The sequence below is a fragment of the Ptychodera flava genome, chromosome 14 (assembly GCF_041260155.1).
Source record: "Ptychodera flava strain L36383 chromosome 14, AS_Pfla_20210202, whole genome shotgun sequence".
Lineage (NCBI taxonomy): Eukaryota > Metazoa > Hemichordata > Enteropneusta > Ptychoderidae > Ptychodera > Ptychodera flava.
In genome coordinates this window covers 24,820,116-24,839,843 of record NC_091941.1, presented here as the reverse complement: position 1 = coordinate 24,839,843, position 19,728 = coordinate 24,820,116, and the positions used below count along the sequence as shown (strand labels likewise).

The following is a 19,728-nucleotide window of genomic DNA, read 5'->3' as shown; positions in this document are numbered from 1 at the left end:
CGACTGAAATTTGACATGGAACATCTTAAGTGGGCTCTCTTTCAAGTTTGCGAAAGGCGTTTTGAGCGGTCACGTGGTCTGGCCGCCATATTGTATTTTTGCAAAAATCATGATTTAATCTTTAAAAATCTTCTTCTCCAGAACCAACACACTGATTCGACTGAAATTTGACATGTAACATCTTAAGTGTGATCTCTTTCAAGTTTGCTAAAGGCGTTTGGATCGGTCACGTGGTTTGGCCGCCATATTGGATTTTGCGAAAATCGTGATTTAATCTCTAAAAATCTTCTTCTCCAGAACCAAAACACCGATTCGACTGAAACTTGACATGTAACATCTCAAGTGTGATCTCTTTCAAGTTTGCAAAAGGTGGTTCGATCGGTCACGTGGTTTGGCCGCCATATTGGATTTTAGGAAAGTCATGATTTAATCTTTAAAAATTTTCTTCTCCAGAACCAACACACCGATTGAGCTGAAATTTTATGTGTAACATCTTAAGTGTGATCTCTTTCGAGTTTGCGAAAGGCGTTTTGATCGGTCACGTGGTTTGGTAGCCATATTGGATTTTCTGTAAAATATTAAATTCCAAGTGAAACGTACAGTAACTATTAGATGATGTTCAAAATCCTACTTTTTCATGCTCGAATTTTGCATATAATATCATTAGTGCAAGATTATTCAACCATGTTAACCGCTTGGGCCCCGCCAACGCTGCTTGCAGCTTTAATTTTCTCTTCTTTCTTCATGCTCTGAATGATCGGAATAAATAAAATAAATGGTTTATATAACCTAACCTAGCCTCTGTGACTCTTTATTTATTTTACACTCCATTACAAGGATATATATCTCTCATACACACATGCTGTAATTAATTAGTCAACACAACTAATTATGCTAATCCGTGGACTTATCAGGGATTTTACGGGTTGGTCAACATCGCGAAAGATAGGAATGGCTCCTTTTTCATTAACATCACTATCTTTCCGATGTTGTCCAACCTCTGATAAGTCCACGGATTAGCATAATTAGTTGTGTTGACTAATTAATTACAGCATGTGTGTATGAGAGATATATATCCTTGTAATGGAGTGTAAAATAAATAAAGAGTCACAGAGGCTAGGTTAGGTTATATAAACCATTTATTTTATTTATTCCGATCATTCAGAGCATGAAGAAAGAAGAGAAAATGATAGAGAAAACAGTGTGAAAAACTCAGAACTTATTGGGTCGCCTGTGATTGTAACCCCAGAGGAACGATCGCCCCCCCCCCCCCTTATATTTGTTCAATCCTTTCAGTGGGGAATTAATTCACTATGAGTGGCATTCCAGTGCACTGTCTGTGAATAAATTAACAACCAAGTGTAAAGTTTAACACGATTACGAAACAAGGTCAATGTGTCTAAGACTGGATACACACTATCGCTTTAACACAAAGTGCGAAATCTAATTTCTATCTCTTTGAAGCCGCAAGTGAGTTCATTTTGACTCTGGGGGAAAAAAACTTTCATTTAGTATGGGAAATAACCCGTAACCGAAATAATAAAGTCTATATTCCGATGTAGTTGCCGGAAAACAACACAAAGTATGTACAAAGTCCTTTTCGATGAAAAGTTAATCATGTTGGTATGAGCCCTCGTGGTTCGATGAAATCAAAATATTAGATAATGCCGGCGGAAGGCGATTTATATTTCGCGGTTGACTACTTTTCACTATTTCGACAGCAACTGAAGTGATCAGAGAGATGATTTCGGGCTTTCGGAGATCCGTCAGACACTGTCCGCCGGATCAGGGGGCTAGAAATACGTATAGTCATGACCAATCCCTCGCATCTTAAAGGTGCATAATCGAAAAACAATGAATCTCCGACAACCAGATCCAGAAGCCGCTTTGGAAGGATAAAGCCGACCAGGCATCGTCAGGTCAATAAAATATTACTTCTGCCACAGCGTATAATACGATATGGAACAGAATGACTCCGGATTGTGGGACGTGACAAGGCATATTGCACCATCGGCCTTATCAATTGGTAAACTGCGCCCGGACCGGTTCATTATTTATACACGAATAAACTTTTTTTTATGAATTCTCGGATGCTTTTAATCTCGTCATATTATGCGTCGTCATGATTGGTAATTCGCGCACAACTTTTGATCGTTACACAGACCAGCTCATGTGCGACACGGCAAGGTTAACTTTTCACGGTGTTATAATTTTTATATTACAAATAGATAGTCTTCTGGAAAACGTTTGGGCGCGTAGAACAACGTGGCATTGCTTTGTTCTGTAATGTGTTTGAAAGGGACGCATGCGCACAGTGGGCGAATAGAAACTTAACTTTTCCATTACTAAGATATAAGTGTATTTCATGTCTTCATCGCAGGGCTCAAATACCCGACTATTTTAGCGTCCCAATAAACGCGAGTTCAACAGATAAAAAGGCACGTTCATCCGTTGTCGAGAGAAAAATAATACGTATTAAAACAACAATGGACCGGTCTTGCTGAGGAAATTCACATCGCCCGGGCGCTTTCAATAGTCATGCATCGGAGACTGTGACAATATTATTCCAAATGTGTGGAGGGTTTGAATGCGGTCCCTATATACCGAGGGAATCGTAGCTTGAACAACGAAACCCTGCTGTCATTCCCATTCCATTGGTCTCATTGGGTTTCGTCGTCACGACTCCGTAAATAAAAAACCCAGGAGACTCGAGGACTGATAACAGTCGAGTTTGCCAACAAACTTGAACTTACAAATCTTGTCTGATTATACAGAGCTCGTGGTAAGTATTTGACGGGTTCAGAAAGGAACGTTAAGCGGAAGAGAGAAAAACCCACGTTAATACCAGGGCAACGCGATTGACATGGCCATCGTCGCTTCAACGATAAAGAGTACTGATTCAACCATGTTTTTATAACCTAGCTTTCGATGAGCTGTGTGGGAAAATTGCAGCACTAGGCGTAATTGTATTACCTAAAAAAAGGTTAGAAGCGGAAGATTGTAAGATTGCGGAAACTATATTGAAAGATAAAAGAGAAAATTTAATTCTCAAGTTAATGCTTTTGGAATAAAACAGTAAAATTAAACGAGCAACGTCTTTTATTGAGCGATTTTTTTCGACCTACAAATTGATAAGTCTGACCCGTCAGCCATAATGCGACGCTAAAATTTCTAATAGCAGTGTCTCCGTATAGCTGTTACTATATCCAGCCCCGTCATCAAATTTTATTAATCAGTATCTGCTTTTAATAATACTCAACTGAAGAAAGCGACACGAAATCGGAAAGCTCGACTCCTCATAAAACACTCTTCCTGCATGTGTTGCCAAGATACCCTTGACAAATTATGCGAATCTTGTAGGGGAGGGATTGAGTGACCTTCCAGCGGTGGGGGGAAGCGGTCGCCGTTGCCGCCACGTTATGTATTAGGCGTTGCCAAGGGTTCTCTGTGTGGACGGCGACACCTATGTTACGAGTATTTGCGGTGCTTTGCAATTGTGCTCCAGCTCCAATAATTCAACCCGAGAAGTGACTGTATCAAGCTTGTCGGCAAAATTAATACGTTCATTCGGCATGGGTTGGTGTACGTCTGGATTCAGGCGATGAACAACGGTTTGGTAGCCTTTGAAAACCATCCATGTGTTGAGTACAGAATTGGAAGTGGCACGAGCTTGGTTTTTTTTGCATTCTAGATTTATGTGAAAATAAGTGGTCCCGGTGTGGGAATTGGTACAATATTGCTCAATATTTGGTCAAATCAATGTATAATCGATAGACCTTTCACTGACTCCAAATGCGGCACACAAAAACTGCAGGCTTTTTATTACCGGCTTAATTGGGCCTCATTGTGATTCGTTTCAAGCAATGTTGAAATTGCTCTTTCAGATTTCTCTTTTTAATGAACGCTCCCTATACCGCCCGAGTTCCCAATTTTAAGCTATTGACAACAGCGCCCCACACGGACGTTGATCAATTGTGCCAGCCATTCGGCAGTATACACAGAAAGTGCTTCTCGATTTGTAACCAAAGCATCCAATTCTGCCTCTCTTTATCTATATGTCGATTCCCCCTTCTGCATTTTCTTGAAGAATGCGTCTCGGGGACAATATTCGGATTCATAAAACTGTTACAATATTATTGTGACATTTTGAAGCTTATGGAGTTTTAAACAGGTTTTCACCGGCTTTGTTTGGGGAAAATCGAGAAGTTTATTTTCCCCCATAGAGATAACACAGGGATGGCAGTCATTTTAAATTTCATATATTGGTAAATAGTGCATGGGTAATTTGTTTCTCTAGTACCCAATTTACACGATGACCCCTGATTTTTATTCTTAATTTTGTAAGAGAGTGGCTTAAAGTTTGCTTGACAATTATCTGCAAATTGGCAAATTATTATTGTACTTGGGCCTCAGCCCAAGTACATTTGTTTTCATTCCGTGGGAAAAACTCTGTAAGGTATAACCATTTCTGGCTGAGACCAGGGAGGGCAAAATGTCTTGGCTTCATCTTTCTTGGCATAATAAATGGCGTAATGATGCTAACTTAAAAAAGTGCTGCTCTCAGCCAGTCATGAATAAGTGAGATGTGAATATAAATGCTTCTCTATCTGAGTTTTTGCCACAAAATCTTCTGAATATAATCAAAATGTGCATCGAAATGCAACAATTAATGCACCCTCCGTTTCCTAAGCGATGGCACGACCCTTGCTACACCCACTGGATGAGCCAAAGTGGGAGGGGTAATTTCAGTTTGGTCGAACAGGAGGGCTCGAGACCAGAATTTAACATTTAAACTTGAAACATGTTAATCACTGACAAGATGTGGACTAGTGTTAATCACAGTGAAAGTTTGAAAAGGAAAGGTTTTATATCCCGGACACAATGAAAAACATTACGACTGGAAACTGTACCCCCAGTTGAGAATAGTAATGCCCACAGCGATGGAGAACACTTATCCTGAGCTGAGAAAACCAGACCATCATTTCGAAATAGAGCTGCAGATTCGAGAAGCTCGTTCAAAATAGCTAGGTACACCCCATAAAGGGGTGGTTTCGAGTTTTTTGAGGGCAAATTTCGCCTCCTTCATATAGAAATCGTACGTTTGTTTTTCCAGGAGAACACACCATTTGACACAAAATTTGCATGTAAAGGGGTCGCCAGTAAGTACGTGGTCAAATCTGGCATAAGAAACAATATGAAATGTTGGGTAAAGCCAGTCCAAAATAAACTGATTTGAACTTTTGTGTTTTGTAATTTATACCACTGCAGTAACATTACCTTTTTTTGACAACATCACACAATGTAATACGTTTTGAAACTGAATACTCCGACGTATCCTGTGTCTCCTTTGCTAAAAAATACGGTATGCCGATTACCATGTAAGGAGATGATGACGTCAAGACAGATTTGTAGTGCGTTTGGTCCTGGATGGTGCACGAAGTTTTGTCGAGGTAGCTTGCGTAATATTTATTTCCTAAATGGGAGAGATTAGGGTCGATCTAAACGAAGGCCGAAGAATGTTATGATACTCTAAGCGAGCTGAACTCTAACGCGAATGGTTGGATAATTTGGAGGATGTCTAGAACCGGGGTCTAGAATGATCTCGTCTCATTAAGATTATTTGGCGGTCAGTATGGAATTTCAACTGCGTCACAAGTTTGCAAAATGAGTATTCCGTCGAACGGTCAACGAACGATGTTTTAGAAATCTGGAGACATGGCACATCGCATTTTTATTTTAGTATTTTATATTTTACAAAAGATTTAAGAAGCAATGATTTTGTCGAAAATTCTGAAAAAAATATAGAAAGATTTGATCGCGAACACATTTTCACTTGGGGTCAACTAGCCCTGCGTACGATGCTGTGTGTTCCGCTACAGCTAATCGCCCCGCTCACCACAGCCCTGCAAAGACCCGTACGTAGGGTCGGTGACTTCAAATCCATTTTGGGACTTCACGTAAAAAGCCAAATTACTGCCGAAATTCAGCGTTCTTGGGCCCAAGTCGTATCCCAGCCTACCTCAGCTACTCGATCGCTTCCAAAAATGACAGTCTTTTATTCACTTCTCGTAAATAACCGTCGATGTCGGCAACTCTCTCGCTAGCCCTGCGTACGATGCTGTGTGTTAGCTGTAGCACATAGCATTGTACGCAGGGCTAGGGGTCAACCGGATGCGCTATTTTGCGGGTTGCGGGTTGCGGGCTGCGGGTTGCGGGCATGAAAAAATGTGTGTTTTTTTGATATCATTTTCGCCCTTCTCACACTTCAGATTAGTTCAACCGCCGATAAAAGCACAATTTTCAAAATCGTTTTCAACGCCGTTTCAAATAATTTTATTGTGGTGAACACGATTATAGTCCTAGGAAACTTTTCAAAGTCACGCTGGATCAAATGCTGGGGGCATACCGGCATGGAGCGACTATCATACTGCAGGTGCAAGTCATACGTTCATGATATTAGGAGATAAATTATTGAGAGCTGCAGAACACAAACTCATCCAAAAATATTCCTATTAGATCGATTCCTGAAAATAAGGCAACGCACCGGCGTGTTTTTCCCACTGAAATTCTCGCGTAAAATGTTAGCAGAATGTCGTTCTCTGAGGTCGCGACCTCGCTTGAACCGAAACGGCAAAGTAAACTAAGTCCTTTGTTGTACGTCTTTTTCTTTTAAAGATTTCATGAAAAATACACGGCATATACAATACACATCACTTCTACGCTTTTTTAAGTCAAATCTTTCCTTATGCATTGCATTAACTAGGCATTGTTTAATTTTCTGTATGAGTTGCCCTGGAACCGAATTGTGAATGGATGCATTACAAAGAATTTACTTCCTATGGCCTGATACTAGAAATGTAACAATTTTCATTCCGCGATAAGTGGCGACATTTCCGAGGCGCGATTTTTTTTTTGTCAGTCTGGTATTACGTATATTTCTCACTCACATCCATGGCAAGAAAGAAAAGTGATTCAGATCCCTAATTATTTGTAATGGCCAGGCAGCTCGGAATAAATAAATTGGTCCTCGGAATCGCCGCTTTTAGTTTAGCAGATTTTGATTTTTATCAGAAACATGACGTATTTTCACCCATTTGGTTTGGTCTGTTATAGCATCTTTAGTCCAAAAAATCAAGTTTACAGCATTGATGTTTTCAACAGCCTTCAAATATACAGTATTACGTTAAAATACACCATATAGTAGTGTTTCATTAATTTTAACCATCTTGACCTGATGGTGAAATATGGACTTCGCAGGAAAAGGGATACTGTACGATAGACCTGATCATCATTATTGATAATAGACACATTCTAAAGGTTTTATTTCTTATATATATATATGCCATATTACATATATTAGAAATCTAGCCATAATTCTAAAAACCCGCAGCCCGCAACCCGCACTTTAGCAGATACCGGGGTCAACATGGGGTCGCAGCCATGTTGCCTCAAAGCTTATTTCTGTCTGCACTCAAAAATGTCGGATATGAACCTGAAAAATCGATGCAATTTCGTCAAAATTCGGCGAAATTTCAGCCTATAGACAAAATTTCATCTTGGTAGGTAAATTTACTGAAATTTGATCGACAAATAATCCTGAGCTTGAACGTGACAGCTCGCCTTCTCCGGGAAGTCAAGTATCCAGCTGCCCACACAGTTGCCCATATGGCCAGGTTTATGAGATTGTTTTCAAGCGAGCGAGCCAATAGAGCTAGAGGTCTGATTTTTGGTATATAAGAATAACTTAGCAATACAATTATTTTGACAAAATGTCACGTGACCTCAATGACCTTTGACCTCAAATAGATATATTTGTCCACAACTCAGTAACCACAAGTGCTACACCCTTCATATCTGGTATGATGGGACACCTTATGACACCACATATTGTACCTCATTAATTATGCGCATATCTAATTCTGAGCAAGCCAATAGAGCTGGATGTCCGATTTTTGGTATATAGGGATAACTATAGGGTAGAAATCTAAATATGCCCATCTAAATATTAGACATCTACCATCGAGAACAAAAGAAATTTGCTGTAATTTGAATATTTAAGGAGTTTAAGCAATTTTCACTATAAATAAAGCACCCCTGCCTCAAACTCCACAAAAGTTGCTAGACATATTTTGCCGTTGTCATTACATTGCTTCGTTTAATTACCAGTTAATCAAATGCCTAATTGACAGGAGGAAATTCAAGACCATATTTGAATAGTAGTATAATTGTCCTCAAAATTACTCTATCACGGCCCAAGTACTCATTGCCTTCAGCAATACTGCCTTGTTATCATTATTATTATTATTATTATTATTATTATTATTATTATTATTATTATTATTATTATTATGATTATTACAAGTTTAGTGGCTATAAGTATTATATAGAAATCAAAAAACAGTTCATTGAAGCTGTGGGACTTCTGAAAAAAAGGTGTTGTTACTCCTGAATGGTTGCCATGAAAACATCTCACATTAAAATGAGTGTGTTTTTTTTGGTGTGCTAACCAGAAAACCCTTTATTATCAATTTTTTACATCAATTAATAGTTCTTTAATAGGAATTCGGGAAAAAGTAACATTTTCAATCCCAAAATAGTTACTATGGCAACTCGAAACATTAACATAAGTCTGGCATTTGTGTTCTCTGACCCGAACTTCCCCACTAGATAATTTTCATATCAATCAAAGTAACTTTTCATGGGATATTAGAAAAACTGAAATTTTCAACACCTAAAATGGTTACCATGGAAACATGGGGCAGTGAAATCAATATCATATTTGGTCTTTTCGACCCAAAATACCCTTATCGTGAAATTTTCACGGAAATTGAACCTATTATTATTCGTGTTATTATTTCTATATAATACTTTATTAATTATTAATTATTATTATTAAACCTACAAAAGAAGAGAAGAAAATGCAAAATGGTAAAAGAGTGAGATGCCGACGCAACGAGCGCTGGACATCAAAATTCGACACGATTTTCTTTAATGAGAAAAGATTTTAGCAGGCAGAAAAAAACGTAATGGAAAATCATTGAATGCTAATTGAGCTTTCAATTTAATCTTCGCGTCCTTTTGAATAATAAATGATAATTGTGCTCATCATTTTAACGAAAGCAATCATCGAATGCATGAGAGATAAGCTTTAGTTTTTCTTTCCTCTAAAGTCTCGACTTTGGAGCGCAGTTGTGCATTTCAATATAATTAAGTGAGTCTCATTTCTTGCTACTGCGCAGAATGATAGTAAAATGCCCATTGCCTTCGCCATATTTTGCATCGTAGGGAATAAAACATAATGCGAGGAGCAAAATTGCGCGTAAATTGATAACCACAGTTGATTTTCTATCGCCTAGATGTCAAAATTACACCGTGAGGTGTCGTCACAGTTTCATCGACACATCGTTCGTGGTAACCGCTCTACACGGGACTTTAGATATATAACAATGCAATAAGGCGAAGAGAGTACATATTTGAAATGTGTCACATATGGCGCGAAACAGTGAAAATATCTCTTTGCAGCGATTCCATTACACACTGCACTCCTCGACATTATGATCGCATTACGCGCCGAGAATGCCGTGGAGAGTCCGACATATGAGAACCTTTCGCGGCGATCAGCGCCATTCAAGATCAAACTTTGCGCCGCCGAACGGCGATAAAAGTGCAGCACTTTTCTTTAAAACAAAAACAATACTGTAGTTGCCCATCTATAAGTGTTTGTGCGATATATGCATTTAACAGTACATACAGCGGGTATTTTCAGAGGAAGGTGGATGTCGTCTCCACCTCATTCTCCAACATTCGAGTACTCTTTGGCAAAATTGTAGAGTCTCAGATGAGTTTAGCCAATCAGTTATTGAAACTCATCGTCCATGCTGAGTTATATCAAAACACCCAATCAGGTAGAGAACAGTCCTAGTTTCAGACTCCTTAAGTTGCTGTAAATAACGACAATCTACAAATCAGATATGACCTTCTCAGATGCTGCGTGCACATTGCAAGGTACACTTCATTTCACAGTCAAAATAGTGCGATGACCTTATAGAAACCTGAAGGCACTATGCGCCTCGAGACACACAACGGGATTCATCGCTGGTCAGCAGATCGTGGGGGAGTCATTTTGAAATTTATCAGGAAAAAAGTATTTTTTCAATCATTTCAGCGATAACACGGAGACTTGGCGGCCATTTTGAATTTCACAAACATCCGTTGACTTTGAGCAAAGTATTTCTCAACTCACAATGTTTCGTGATAACCCCTTATTTTAAGTTTGAGTTAAGTTTTTTACGTTTTAATTAAGTAAGGAGTAAGTTGAAATTTTAAAATATTAGCAAAAAAATTTCACACTTTCATGTTCTCGGGTAGGTTTTACCCTCAACGTTAAGCTTATTGAACATTCCAGTATTTGCCACCTGCTTTCCTTTGGTCATCACCATCCAATATTTAGCTTGACTCTCGTTGTATTTTAAACAAAACCTGCCAGCTTCTTATTTCTTTTTGCATGCTTTTCCAAGTGCCGAGGGAATAAGTGTTGGGAAAACAAAAACAAGGCCATCTTACCCAAGGACATATAGCCCTTTGTGAAATAATTGGATTAGAATTATATGAAATAATAACATTGTCCGGCCAATGGATGAAAAAGGAATCCTCAGTGAGGTAGCACGACAAACAATGTCCCTGAAAAATACGCTTTTTGTTATCAGAGCTATGATAATGAACAACAGGAATGTAAAAAAAGGGAAAAAATTACCTGACAACACATGATGTATCGCGCGTCAGGAACGCTCGTATTTTACACGTCAAAACGCAGCCAAGGGGTCGGTTGTCCCTGACAGCACAAGCCAGCATATGTCTCGTCGCCATGATGACGAGAGAGCTTCGGCTTGGCGACGTTGATATGTTAACGAGACTTTCTCGTAATAACAGCGAGTGTACGGAAAAACTCTGTAATTGGTTCTGATGGCTTTTCCGAAAGCGTCCGTTCCATCGACGGCAGAAATACTTCTTTTATTGCGAAATCGACCTCTTTATGCTCGTGTTAGTTAACGTTATGTGTGTAAATGGAACTAATTGGGTAAAATTGAAACGTTTAAGGCAACGAGTCAAGTGGGTACCTGTGTTGTGGTCTCGTGTCGCGCGTTATGCGGTGCGTCTGCCTGCGTTATGGCTTTGCCCCGCGACGATATGATCGCGCTTGCACGCCCACGGATCGCCATCGCAGGAACAACGCGGCGCGAATGATGCGCAGCGCGACCCAGTGACCCTCCTGATGACTTTAGCGTATTTTTTCTTGCAGAGAACTGTAGGCGTTAGAAACTAGTATCGAAACAAAAAAACAAACGCGTGACAGCGTCTATATATAGTCTAGTTTAAGTGCAAAATGGATTCGCGTGCACGTGGTTCAGGGACCGTAGTGCGAAATAAATTTTCGAGATCACAAACAAGCTCTCAACTTTGTTGCTTCGAAAATATTCAACAGCATTTCGGACTACACTAGGCTCCAATAAGTGAAAATGGTATGTAGACTTGCTCTGTGCCGAAAGGGGTTATCGCTAAAGTGATTAAGTATTCAATAATTTCCATTTTGCATTGCTTGATCAATTGTAGCGATATCCACAACCCTACAGGCGGCACCGACGCGGAATGTTCTTGCTGTAATGACGCGCACAGGTATACGTGCAATGTCATTCATCGCTGATGGCGCCTCGCCTCCTATATGTCAGGTAGAGCGGACCATGGAGAAGGTTGCAAAATGTATTCCCTGCAGGGAGTGCAGTTGGCACCACATGCCACAACTGTTACACAAGAATAGGTTGCAAAATATTTCTGGAAGTGGGGTCCTCGATTAGCGCGCTCTCTGATCAATTGCGACGTGCAGGAGCATTTCGAAGAAGCACACCGGGTGCCAATGTGTTGCCGGATGTGCTCACACCTTTCAATACACCAGACATTCAGTCTTGGTTAATACCACAGGCCCTGGAGCGGTGATACACATTTAGCGCTGTATAATATCTCAGTCACTGTAAATCACTGTGATTTTGACGAGCGTTCTGTGTTTACGCAAGCTTGGATCACAAGCTTGGACCACGTCGACTCCAATGTATTAATCATCGGCTATTGTGTGCGTTTAATCTGACTTTATCGAGCTGCCTTATTTATGGAGTAAACGACCTATGATTCCGACTAATGATAGCGTTTATCGTTTACTTCTACTTTTCGAGCATAAATATTTCATTTGAAAAATGAGAAGACGTGGGTTGAAATGAATAAGTTCAGCATTTGGACCTCGGCGACGAAAATCTGTCTTTTTACGCACAGAGAGGTTTATTTTACCTAAAAAAAATTGGGATGTGACAAGAGTAATACAATTAATCGCGCCAATTCAGAATGACCATCGATTTCAAAAAATGAGTAACACAGACGATAACCAGTTTCAAAACAGCGGAATGTTTGAAGATATGCGTGTAAGCTGATTTTCAAAAGAACACTTTCGTTTTATTTCGCTGGGTCGGTATATGTTGAGTAGGGAAAGTACGAAATTGAGTTAAATGTAGGATATTAATGGGCATCTGTACGCGTGCGTTCCGAATTAGCCGCTTTCGATGGCTCCCTTATTTCAATCGATGGCCTTGATGAACTGCAGAGGCCCTCGAAAACGGACGGCGCCCGTTCTTGCAACAGTGCACATCACCTTCTGCACTACATTTTGCACAAAAACATCAGTATCATAAGAGAGTGATATATGCAGAGATTGTACATAACTTCAATTCCTCGAACACTCCACAAAAATCACCTAGCTGTCAGAATCACGTTTTAGGAGCTTGTAGCTAGTTGGGCGTGAATGGGCCACTCTCCCGCCAAAATGTCCCGCTCCTTGCACCATAAATTTAATACGGCAGATATTTAGTATCATTGCTACGCTGTTCTAAATGACATACGTTCCCGTTTTGCTGCGACATTTTTGATGGAGGGATTTAATCCTGGTGTACGCAGCGTGACGAAATATGCCTGATTCGAACAAAGAAAACAGAGCAACAGTTACAATTATCTCATTACAGTTCGATTTCAAATTATTGAATATGACCGAAAATTACCATTGAAGCGGAACTTACGCTTGCGTGTGTCAAATGCGCGAATACAGCATGTGACTCTTGTGGCGTGCTAATATTGCAACGAAGTCGGCGGCCGTTCCTTTAATCCTCGGACGAGGCCGACTTGGAAATTGAAAGAAATCGCGAACGAGAGAATGAAGCCCGGAGAGAGAATTGGTGAGGACAGTGGATAACGAAAGTATTGAAATGGAACGTAAAGCGACCAAATGTTTATGACTCTCTGGGTCGTGAACCAAGAAATTGCAATCCAAAGATTAATCCAACTGCTGACCTTGATTATATACAACATGGCAAAGAAATAACTTTACGCGGGACAGCAGTGGATTTCGAATTCATTACACATTTTGGTGCAATTTGGAAACAAAAGAAGAAAATTTATCACCAGTTACCCTTTCGTTGGTCTGATTGCCGCAATGAAAAGTAGAAAGTGATGTATAATTTGACATAATCGATTTGAAAGCCTGAGGTTTGATCATAGAGAAAAGCGTCTTTTCCCGTGCGTACACGCACATACGTATACACATGCGCACACACACACATACATACATACATACATACATACATACATACATACATACATACATACATACATACATACATACATACATAAATACAATGTAAAATATAACTAATAACAGCACGCTGCTATCATGCGGCTCATAACATCACCAGCATTTGGGAAATAAATGTATACGCATTGTGCTCAAAGAGAAATAAACACTGATAAAATCTTGAGACTTTTTACGATCAGAAGATGTTTTGGACGTGATTACCTTAGGAAGCCGTTTTGAACAAATGCAGCAGTACTAAAATAAAACATATTCAATAAAGGAAACTGAGGCACAAGAATCGTTTGCACATTGTGTTTCGCATAATTTCTACTTTAGCCATTGTGTTCAGTATTCTGTCTGATCCTTGTGCCTGTTGATACAGTACGATGTTATGCAAATGAGGGTGACTAGCATTCTAGACAGATGGCTTTTCCCGCTATTATAATTTCCTTTTCCTTAAAATGGATATAAGACGTAGTTCATAAATAAACATGTAAAGGTGAAATGTAAAGGGATCGGGGGCATTTCAAAACAAACAAACAAAGGAACGAACGTGTTAAAGGAGATTTACACATTCCGCACAGCGCTTAAAAATCCAAACCTGTTCATTATTTGACAAAGCGTACAGAGCGTAAATTACCCCCACACTCGGGGAAAACTCAAAGCGAACCGGTAAATACGAAGTGAGAGTCTTCCCCTCGCTGTCGCCCGATCTCTGTCGCACATGCATCAATCACCGGGGTTAATCTTTCCAGCCAGTGAATTATTCACGATTCTCATTTGCTTCGGGAGGAAATGCATAAAATATTGAATCGTCATGAACTGAAAGCTATACCATGGAGAGAGTGCCGTTGACATGTGCAACCCGACTGCAATGAGCACTGCGCTCTTCAACAGATGCCGACGGCGTATAAGAGCATATTGGAACGGAGTGGCATTACACTTTTCGGTTTATGTTTACCGAACTTCTCGGAAAGAAAGGCAATTTATACATCGCATATTTGCCTTGGTGGGGTCCGCTGAGATTCTCGGCATCGCTGTTAGCGGACGCCATTCCTTATGACAACCTACGACGACGTCGGTCAGATGGGGATTGACAACGAAACAACAAAGACAGGTATTCTCGCACGATGGAAGATAACAATACTCAGACACAGATTTCAGCGACTAAAGATAAATTACGTTTAAGAATCCCTTGGGAAGGGAATAATTTGGTATTCTAAATTTACGTAATATATGTACTTCCCTGCAATTCGGGCAGGTCGACAAGAACTGTTGATGTACCCCCCTTTTTTCGACACTTGATTAATCACTGTCATTACAACGAATCACATCTCATCCCTGTGATGACCTTTGATAAAACACGTCACCGTGTTGCCCCAGCGTCCACCCGATACCAGCTGCCGCTGTCCCCCGTTTCTTTTTTGCTTCGCCGCGAATAAGAAGATCGCCGGCATAGTGTACCTGTCTATTTTGCTCACGGCAGCTGCGCGGAGGACAATTGGGAACAATGGCACGGCGAAGTAGTTTATACAGGGCAATAGGCTCATCAGCGCTCGTCTCGCGTGACGAGATAAGTCCCACTCTTATCTCGTCCAGTCCCATGCATAGAATTGCGCGAACAAAAAAGACCATCCACACTAAGCTGCACTTAGGCCTGTACTGGAGATTTTTGCATAGTAGTCATTAAACAGATAATACATAGATTTATTTTTCTATGAAAATATGGAGCGAACATGTGAGCACAGCTGTCGTTCAAAATCCTATTTCTTCCGATGGTAGTGTATAGGTAAGATATAAATATTTGACTTTCGTAATTATCACCATCAAAGGCACCGCCTCGTGTTGTTGTTTGCCGACATATGACATCATCGGTGAAAAGGGCAAATGCCGGGAAAGATGAGCACCGTCAATATTCATTATCTTTTTAATGCAGACACAGTGCTAACTGACAGTCACAGAGTATTCGTATTTGATTTCGTCTCTTGAGCATGATTGCTATTCGGGGAAAGTGGCTTTTCGTTGACGATACACATGTCATAATGTTATTGCAGTTTTCCTGCACGAGGTATCTGAGCGATGACTCGTGCTAGCCAACAACAACAACAACAACCCGCAAAAAAAAAAAGATAAAAAAGTTGATAGTTCTCCTTTATTTTACTGATTGTTGATATTTATCTTTGAGAACTTATTATCTCGGAGTCTGATGCCATTTTTGTCGACCATAAAGGGGACTCGTGTGTGTGTGTGTGTGTGTCCCGCGAATGAAAAACGACCGTCATTGAATTTATGTCGCGCAGTTTTCTGAGCGCCATTACCATGACGATTATTGCCATGGCGACAATCATGACAACTCTCCAATGTTCGCCGAGTGAGCGACGAGCCTGGAAACCACTGTTAAGTATCGCTTGTCACGACACAACCAGTGATTAGAGGGAGAATTAATAGAGTCAATGCAAATGATTTTTTTTCTTTAGATGTAAAATTTGTGTATGATCTGCCCTTGAGGGTCATTAATTCGTGAAGAAAATGGACCGCGTTTCCGGGGATACAGCGTGTGTTCGAAAATTGTATGAAAAAGAAGATAAAAATAAATCGTAAACAGTTATCAACCAGCGCGTAATTTGAAAATAATCCTCTATTCCTTTCACGCAACAAGTAGATTGGACTGTTGGGGTTTTTGTGTTTTTTGGGTGTTTTTTTCCTCTTTGGAAACACAAGTCAAAAAAGACGATTGCGCAATAAAGTGTGCAAATTTTCGCGAAAAAATCTATAGTCTTCCTTGTCTCTATTATTTTTTTTATTTACAATTGTTTGGTATTTGGAAACAATAGGTGCATCTGCGCATCACGAGACCTGATACCGGGTCGCGGCAAAGTGTGAGCGAATAATACACGACGGAATGTGGATTGCTTTTGCCAACAGTCATGCAGCAACATTTTATCTGCATCAGACATATCCCTTGTGCTGTTGTGGGTTTCCACTTAAGCACGGTTATGGGGATAGAGCAATCATGGTTTAGGCGACTTTCTTTTGATTTTTAACCGATCTTTTTCAGATATATCGTAAAGATGAGTTTAATAGGAGACGTTTGCTTGTTAAGAGTGCAGTTCATCCGCGTCTCGATCGTTGATACATCAAGTGAAATAACAAATTATTACAGCGCACGCATGTACCAAGGTTGTTTTTTCTCTTACGTGAGACATTTGGAGATAACTTAAAGGTTCCTTCGTTTGTTGCAGGGACATAACTTGATCAATGCCAATCGCAATAATTATATGATATACTAATGCAATGTTTGTCACAGAAAACGGCTTGTTAAAAAGTCCGCTGTACAACGATACAGGGAAAATCCCGCTCCGTTCCTTCCCACTGCATGTGTGTATGCCACGGTGCGTGTTGGTTTTTTTTCCAGTTTGAAACACAACTATACGCCGACACGTCGGGGAAATACGCTTGATCGGGTTAAGTGCATGTTGTTTTACTATTGATGCTTCGACAAAAATATATTGGACCAAATCAATTAATTTTCACGGCAGTGTAGAATAATATTGTCTCCACAGCCTAAATTGTTTTTTCATTTATTTCGTCCGCCAGGGCCACCTACATGATATCTCCATAGAAACCACTTCCCGGCTTATTTCCATTAGCGCTCCGTGGAGAAAATCAAGATTGCGTTTACGGGGGGAAACATATTCCACGTGGTGAATTTTCCACCGTGCGTCGCCGCGCCGTCATGCCTATCCCCTTGGATACTACTTAAACTGGGCAAAATAAAAGGAGTAGTATAGAGTCAGTTTTAGCAGGTCTTGAAATGAAAAGCAAGGGTTATGACATGAGAAACACGGGGGATAAACACTTTACATACAAGATTGTGACAGGTATGTCGGAGACACATAAATACTTGGGTCACTTTTTACAGAAGCGTGCGTACGATGATTTGTGAACGAGTCACGGTGTATGAAACATAAACAAATAAATGAATAATTACAAGCAATTTTAAAATATGGATAGAAACAAATTGCACATGGCTTTTGCACAGAAATAATTTGGCAAGCGACTATATTAGACACAACGGGTTGTAGTTAACGTCGGTTGCCGTCGCGTAGTTGTAATCTGTTTGAGCGGCAGAATTGACTTCCGACGCGGGAAGGTAATCGTCACATGTACGCGCTACAGCACTGTGCCATTTGATTAGTCGCGGCGCTCGTTCGCTCGGAACGGACAAGAGGATACTGCATTGGGCAAAAAAACAGTGCCATCTGCGTCGGCGCTGTGATACGCTTATACGTCAACATTTGCACGCAACTAAAACATTCAGTAGTACGTTAAATAAGCAAGTATACCAGCTCATAAAATAGAGGCGTTGGCGTGAGGCAAATATGTCGCTTGCCTAGAAAGTGCAAAACAGTGTCGTTAAATAGCAGAAAACATTTTATTATCCTCAGGGCATGCTAAAACCATGAAGACTCACGAGTATTGAAAACAAACGTGTTAACACCAAATCATGCCCTTTATAGTTAGCAAGCAGTTACCATTTCCTGAGTCAATTTCTGGTCAATTGTTGAACGGAGACAAAAAAAATTAATAAACGTCCCGTTTTACAATTTAAATGTTAATCACGTCCTTTCTATCATTTGAAAAACTATGACAATGACACTTTACGTTATACAATCTAGTTTACTTTGTGGTAATATCCACCAGTATTTTTCTCGATTCAGCGGTAGCCCAACTTCTGAACAGCCAGTGGTTTCGCATTTTTGTACATGTGTGTAAACCTTTTCCGCAGTGATCGATGCCACCGTACACGCAGACCCTGCTTTACCCACACGTTTGGCAAATGATACTCGATTGAAGCGGCGTTTCCGATCCCAGCCCAACACCGACAAAACACACGAAAGTCCAAGTTGTTTTGATACGTAATAGCATATTTTGAAACATACCTGGATGCCTGGATTTTGATATTCCTGGCCAGCTACGAAGATGACAGGTCTGAGGAAAAAAAACCCAGGCCTTCTCCTCTACGGCTATGCGCGGTTATGGCTCACTGTTTCGGCTTAGTTCTGTGAAACGATGTACGGCGGCATGTATCTACGTTTATGTACTTGTTGCGGGAGTGCAAATCCGACTGAGACGAGCGCTGAGTACGCGGCGGCGTAAATGCATCATCAAGACGATCGCCTTCACCGGCGCCGTACTCCGCGCATGCGCACAGTGCGTTAGGTAAGCGATATTCGCCGCGGTAATAAGAGCGAGCACTTTATTGGGTTGTTATCACGGCGACTAAGTTTCAGTTGGCATCATGAGGCAAATCGAACTGAGCATATCAACGCAGATACGCCCACTGAAAGAAGGGAGACACAGACTAAGATAAAATATATCTACATGATTTGTGCCGAGACACATGGTTTAGCTGGAACTCTACATACAAACGTTTCCTTTCCTCGTCCTCGTTACACACGAGATTTTGCGATTACTCAAAGGTCTGAAAATGCTAACTACGATACTGGGCAAAGTGCGGAATATTGACACAGCAATTTACACGTCCACGAGCAGAATTAGTTTAGCCGCTGTAATTAGGCATGTCTTCTTTGATGTGTAATTATCCGCCTTGCGATTAATGTCTGCCGTATTGTCCTTGTTTTCCTGAAACGACAAACGCTCATTAACAAGGACTGATTATTTTAACATTTCCATCTTATATCCCGACGATTGGGGCCTGTACGGTTGGGGATTTGAGCAGGCCTAAAAATCAGCGAAAACAGTACCGCGTCATCAGCACTTTGACATTTGGCAGCCGGGACATAAAATGTCCCTTGCTCGGTGTAATTTTCCCCGTCGAGGCTCCGATATGTGAACTAAATAATTTGAAGCGAGCTACACTGACTTGCTGACGATTTATTAAGATATAGTATCTGCTTATTGTTCCTGCCGCGCAACAGGACGCGTCGACGGCGATCATGTCTAAAAATGAAACCAACAGGAAAAGTTACGTCCACGATACTATATTATGTCGTGTTGTAGCTGAACAATTTTATGAGAAATTTACTGTTGATGGGATG

The 19,728-nt window shown here is 40.5% G+C and overlaps 1 protein-coding gene across 3 annotated transcripts in view; it reads right to left on the bottom strand.

Annotated features, from left to right (window-relative positions):
- Positions 1-19,728, bottom strand: part of LOC139149883 (muscarinic acetylcholine receptor M1-like) — a 173,555-nt gene that overhangs the window by 86,989 nt on the left and 66,838 nt on the right. Inside the window, exon 1 of one of the 3 annotated variants that reach the window (XM_070721887.1) lies at positions 18,610-18,951. The exons of the other annotated variants lie outside the window; for them this stretch is intronic. The gene's annotated coding sequence lies outside the window, so the exon portion shown is untranslated. Of the gene's footprint in view, positions 1-18,609; positions 18,952-19,728 lie in introns of those variants that run through there. 3 annotated transcript variants of the gene reach the window in all.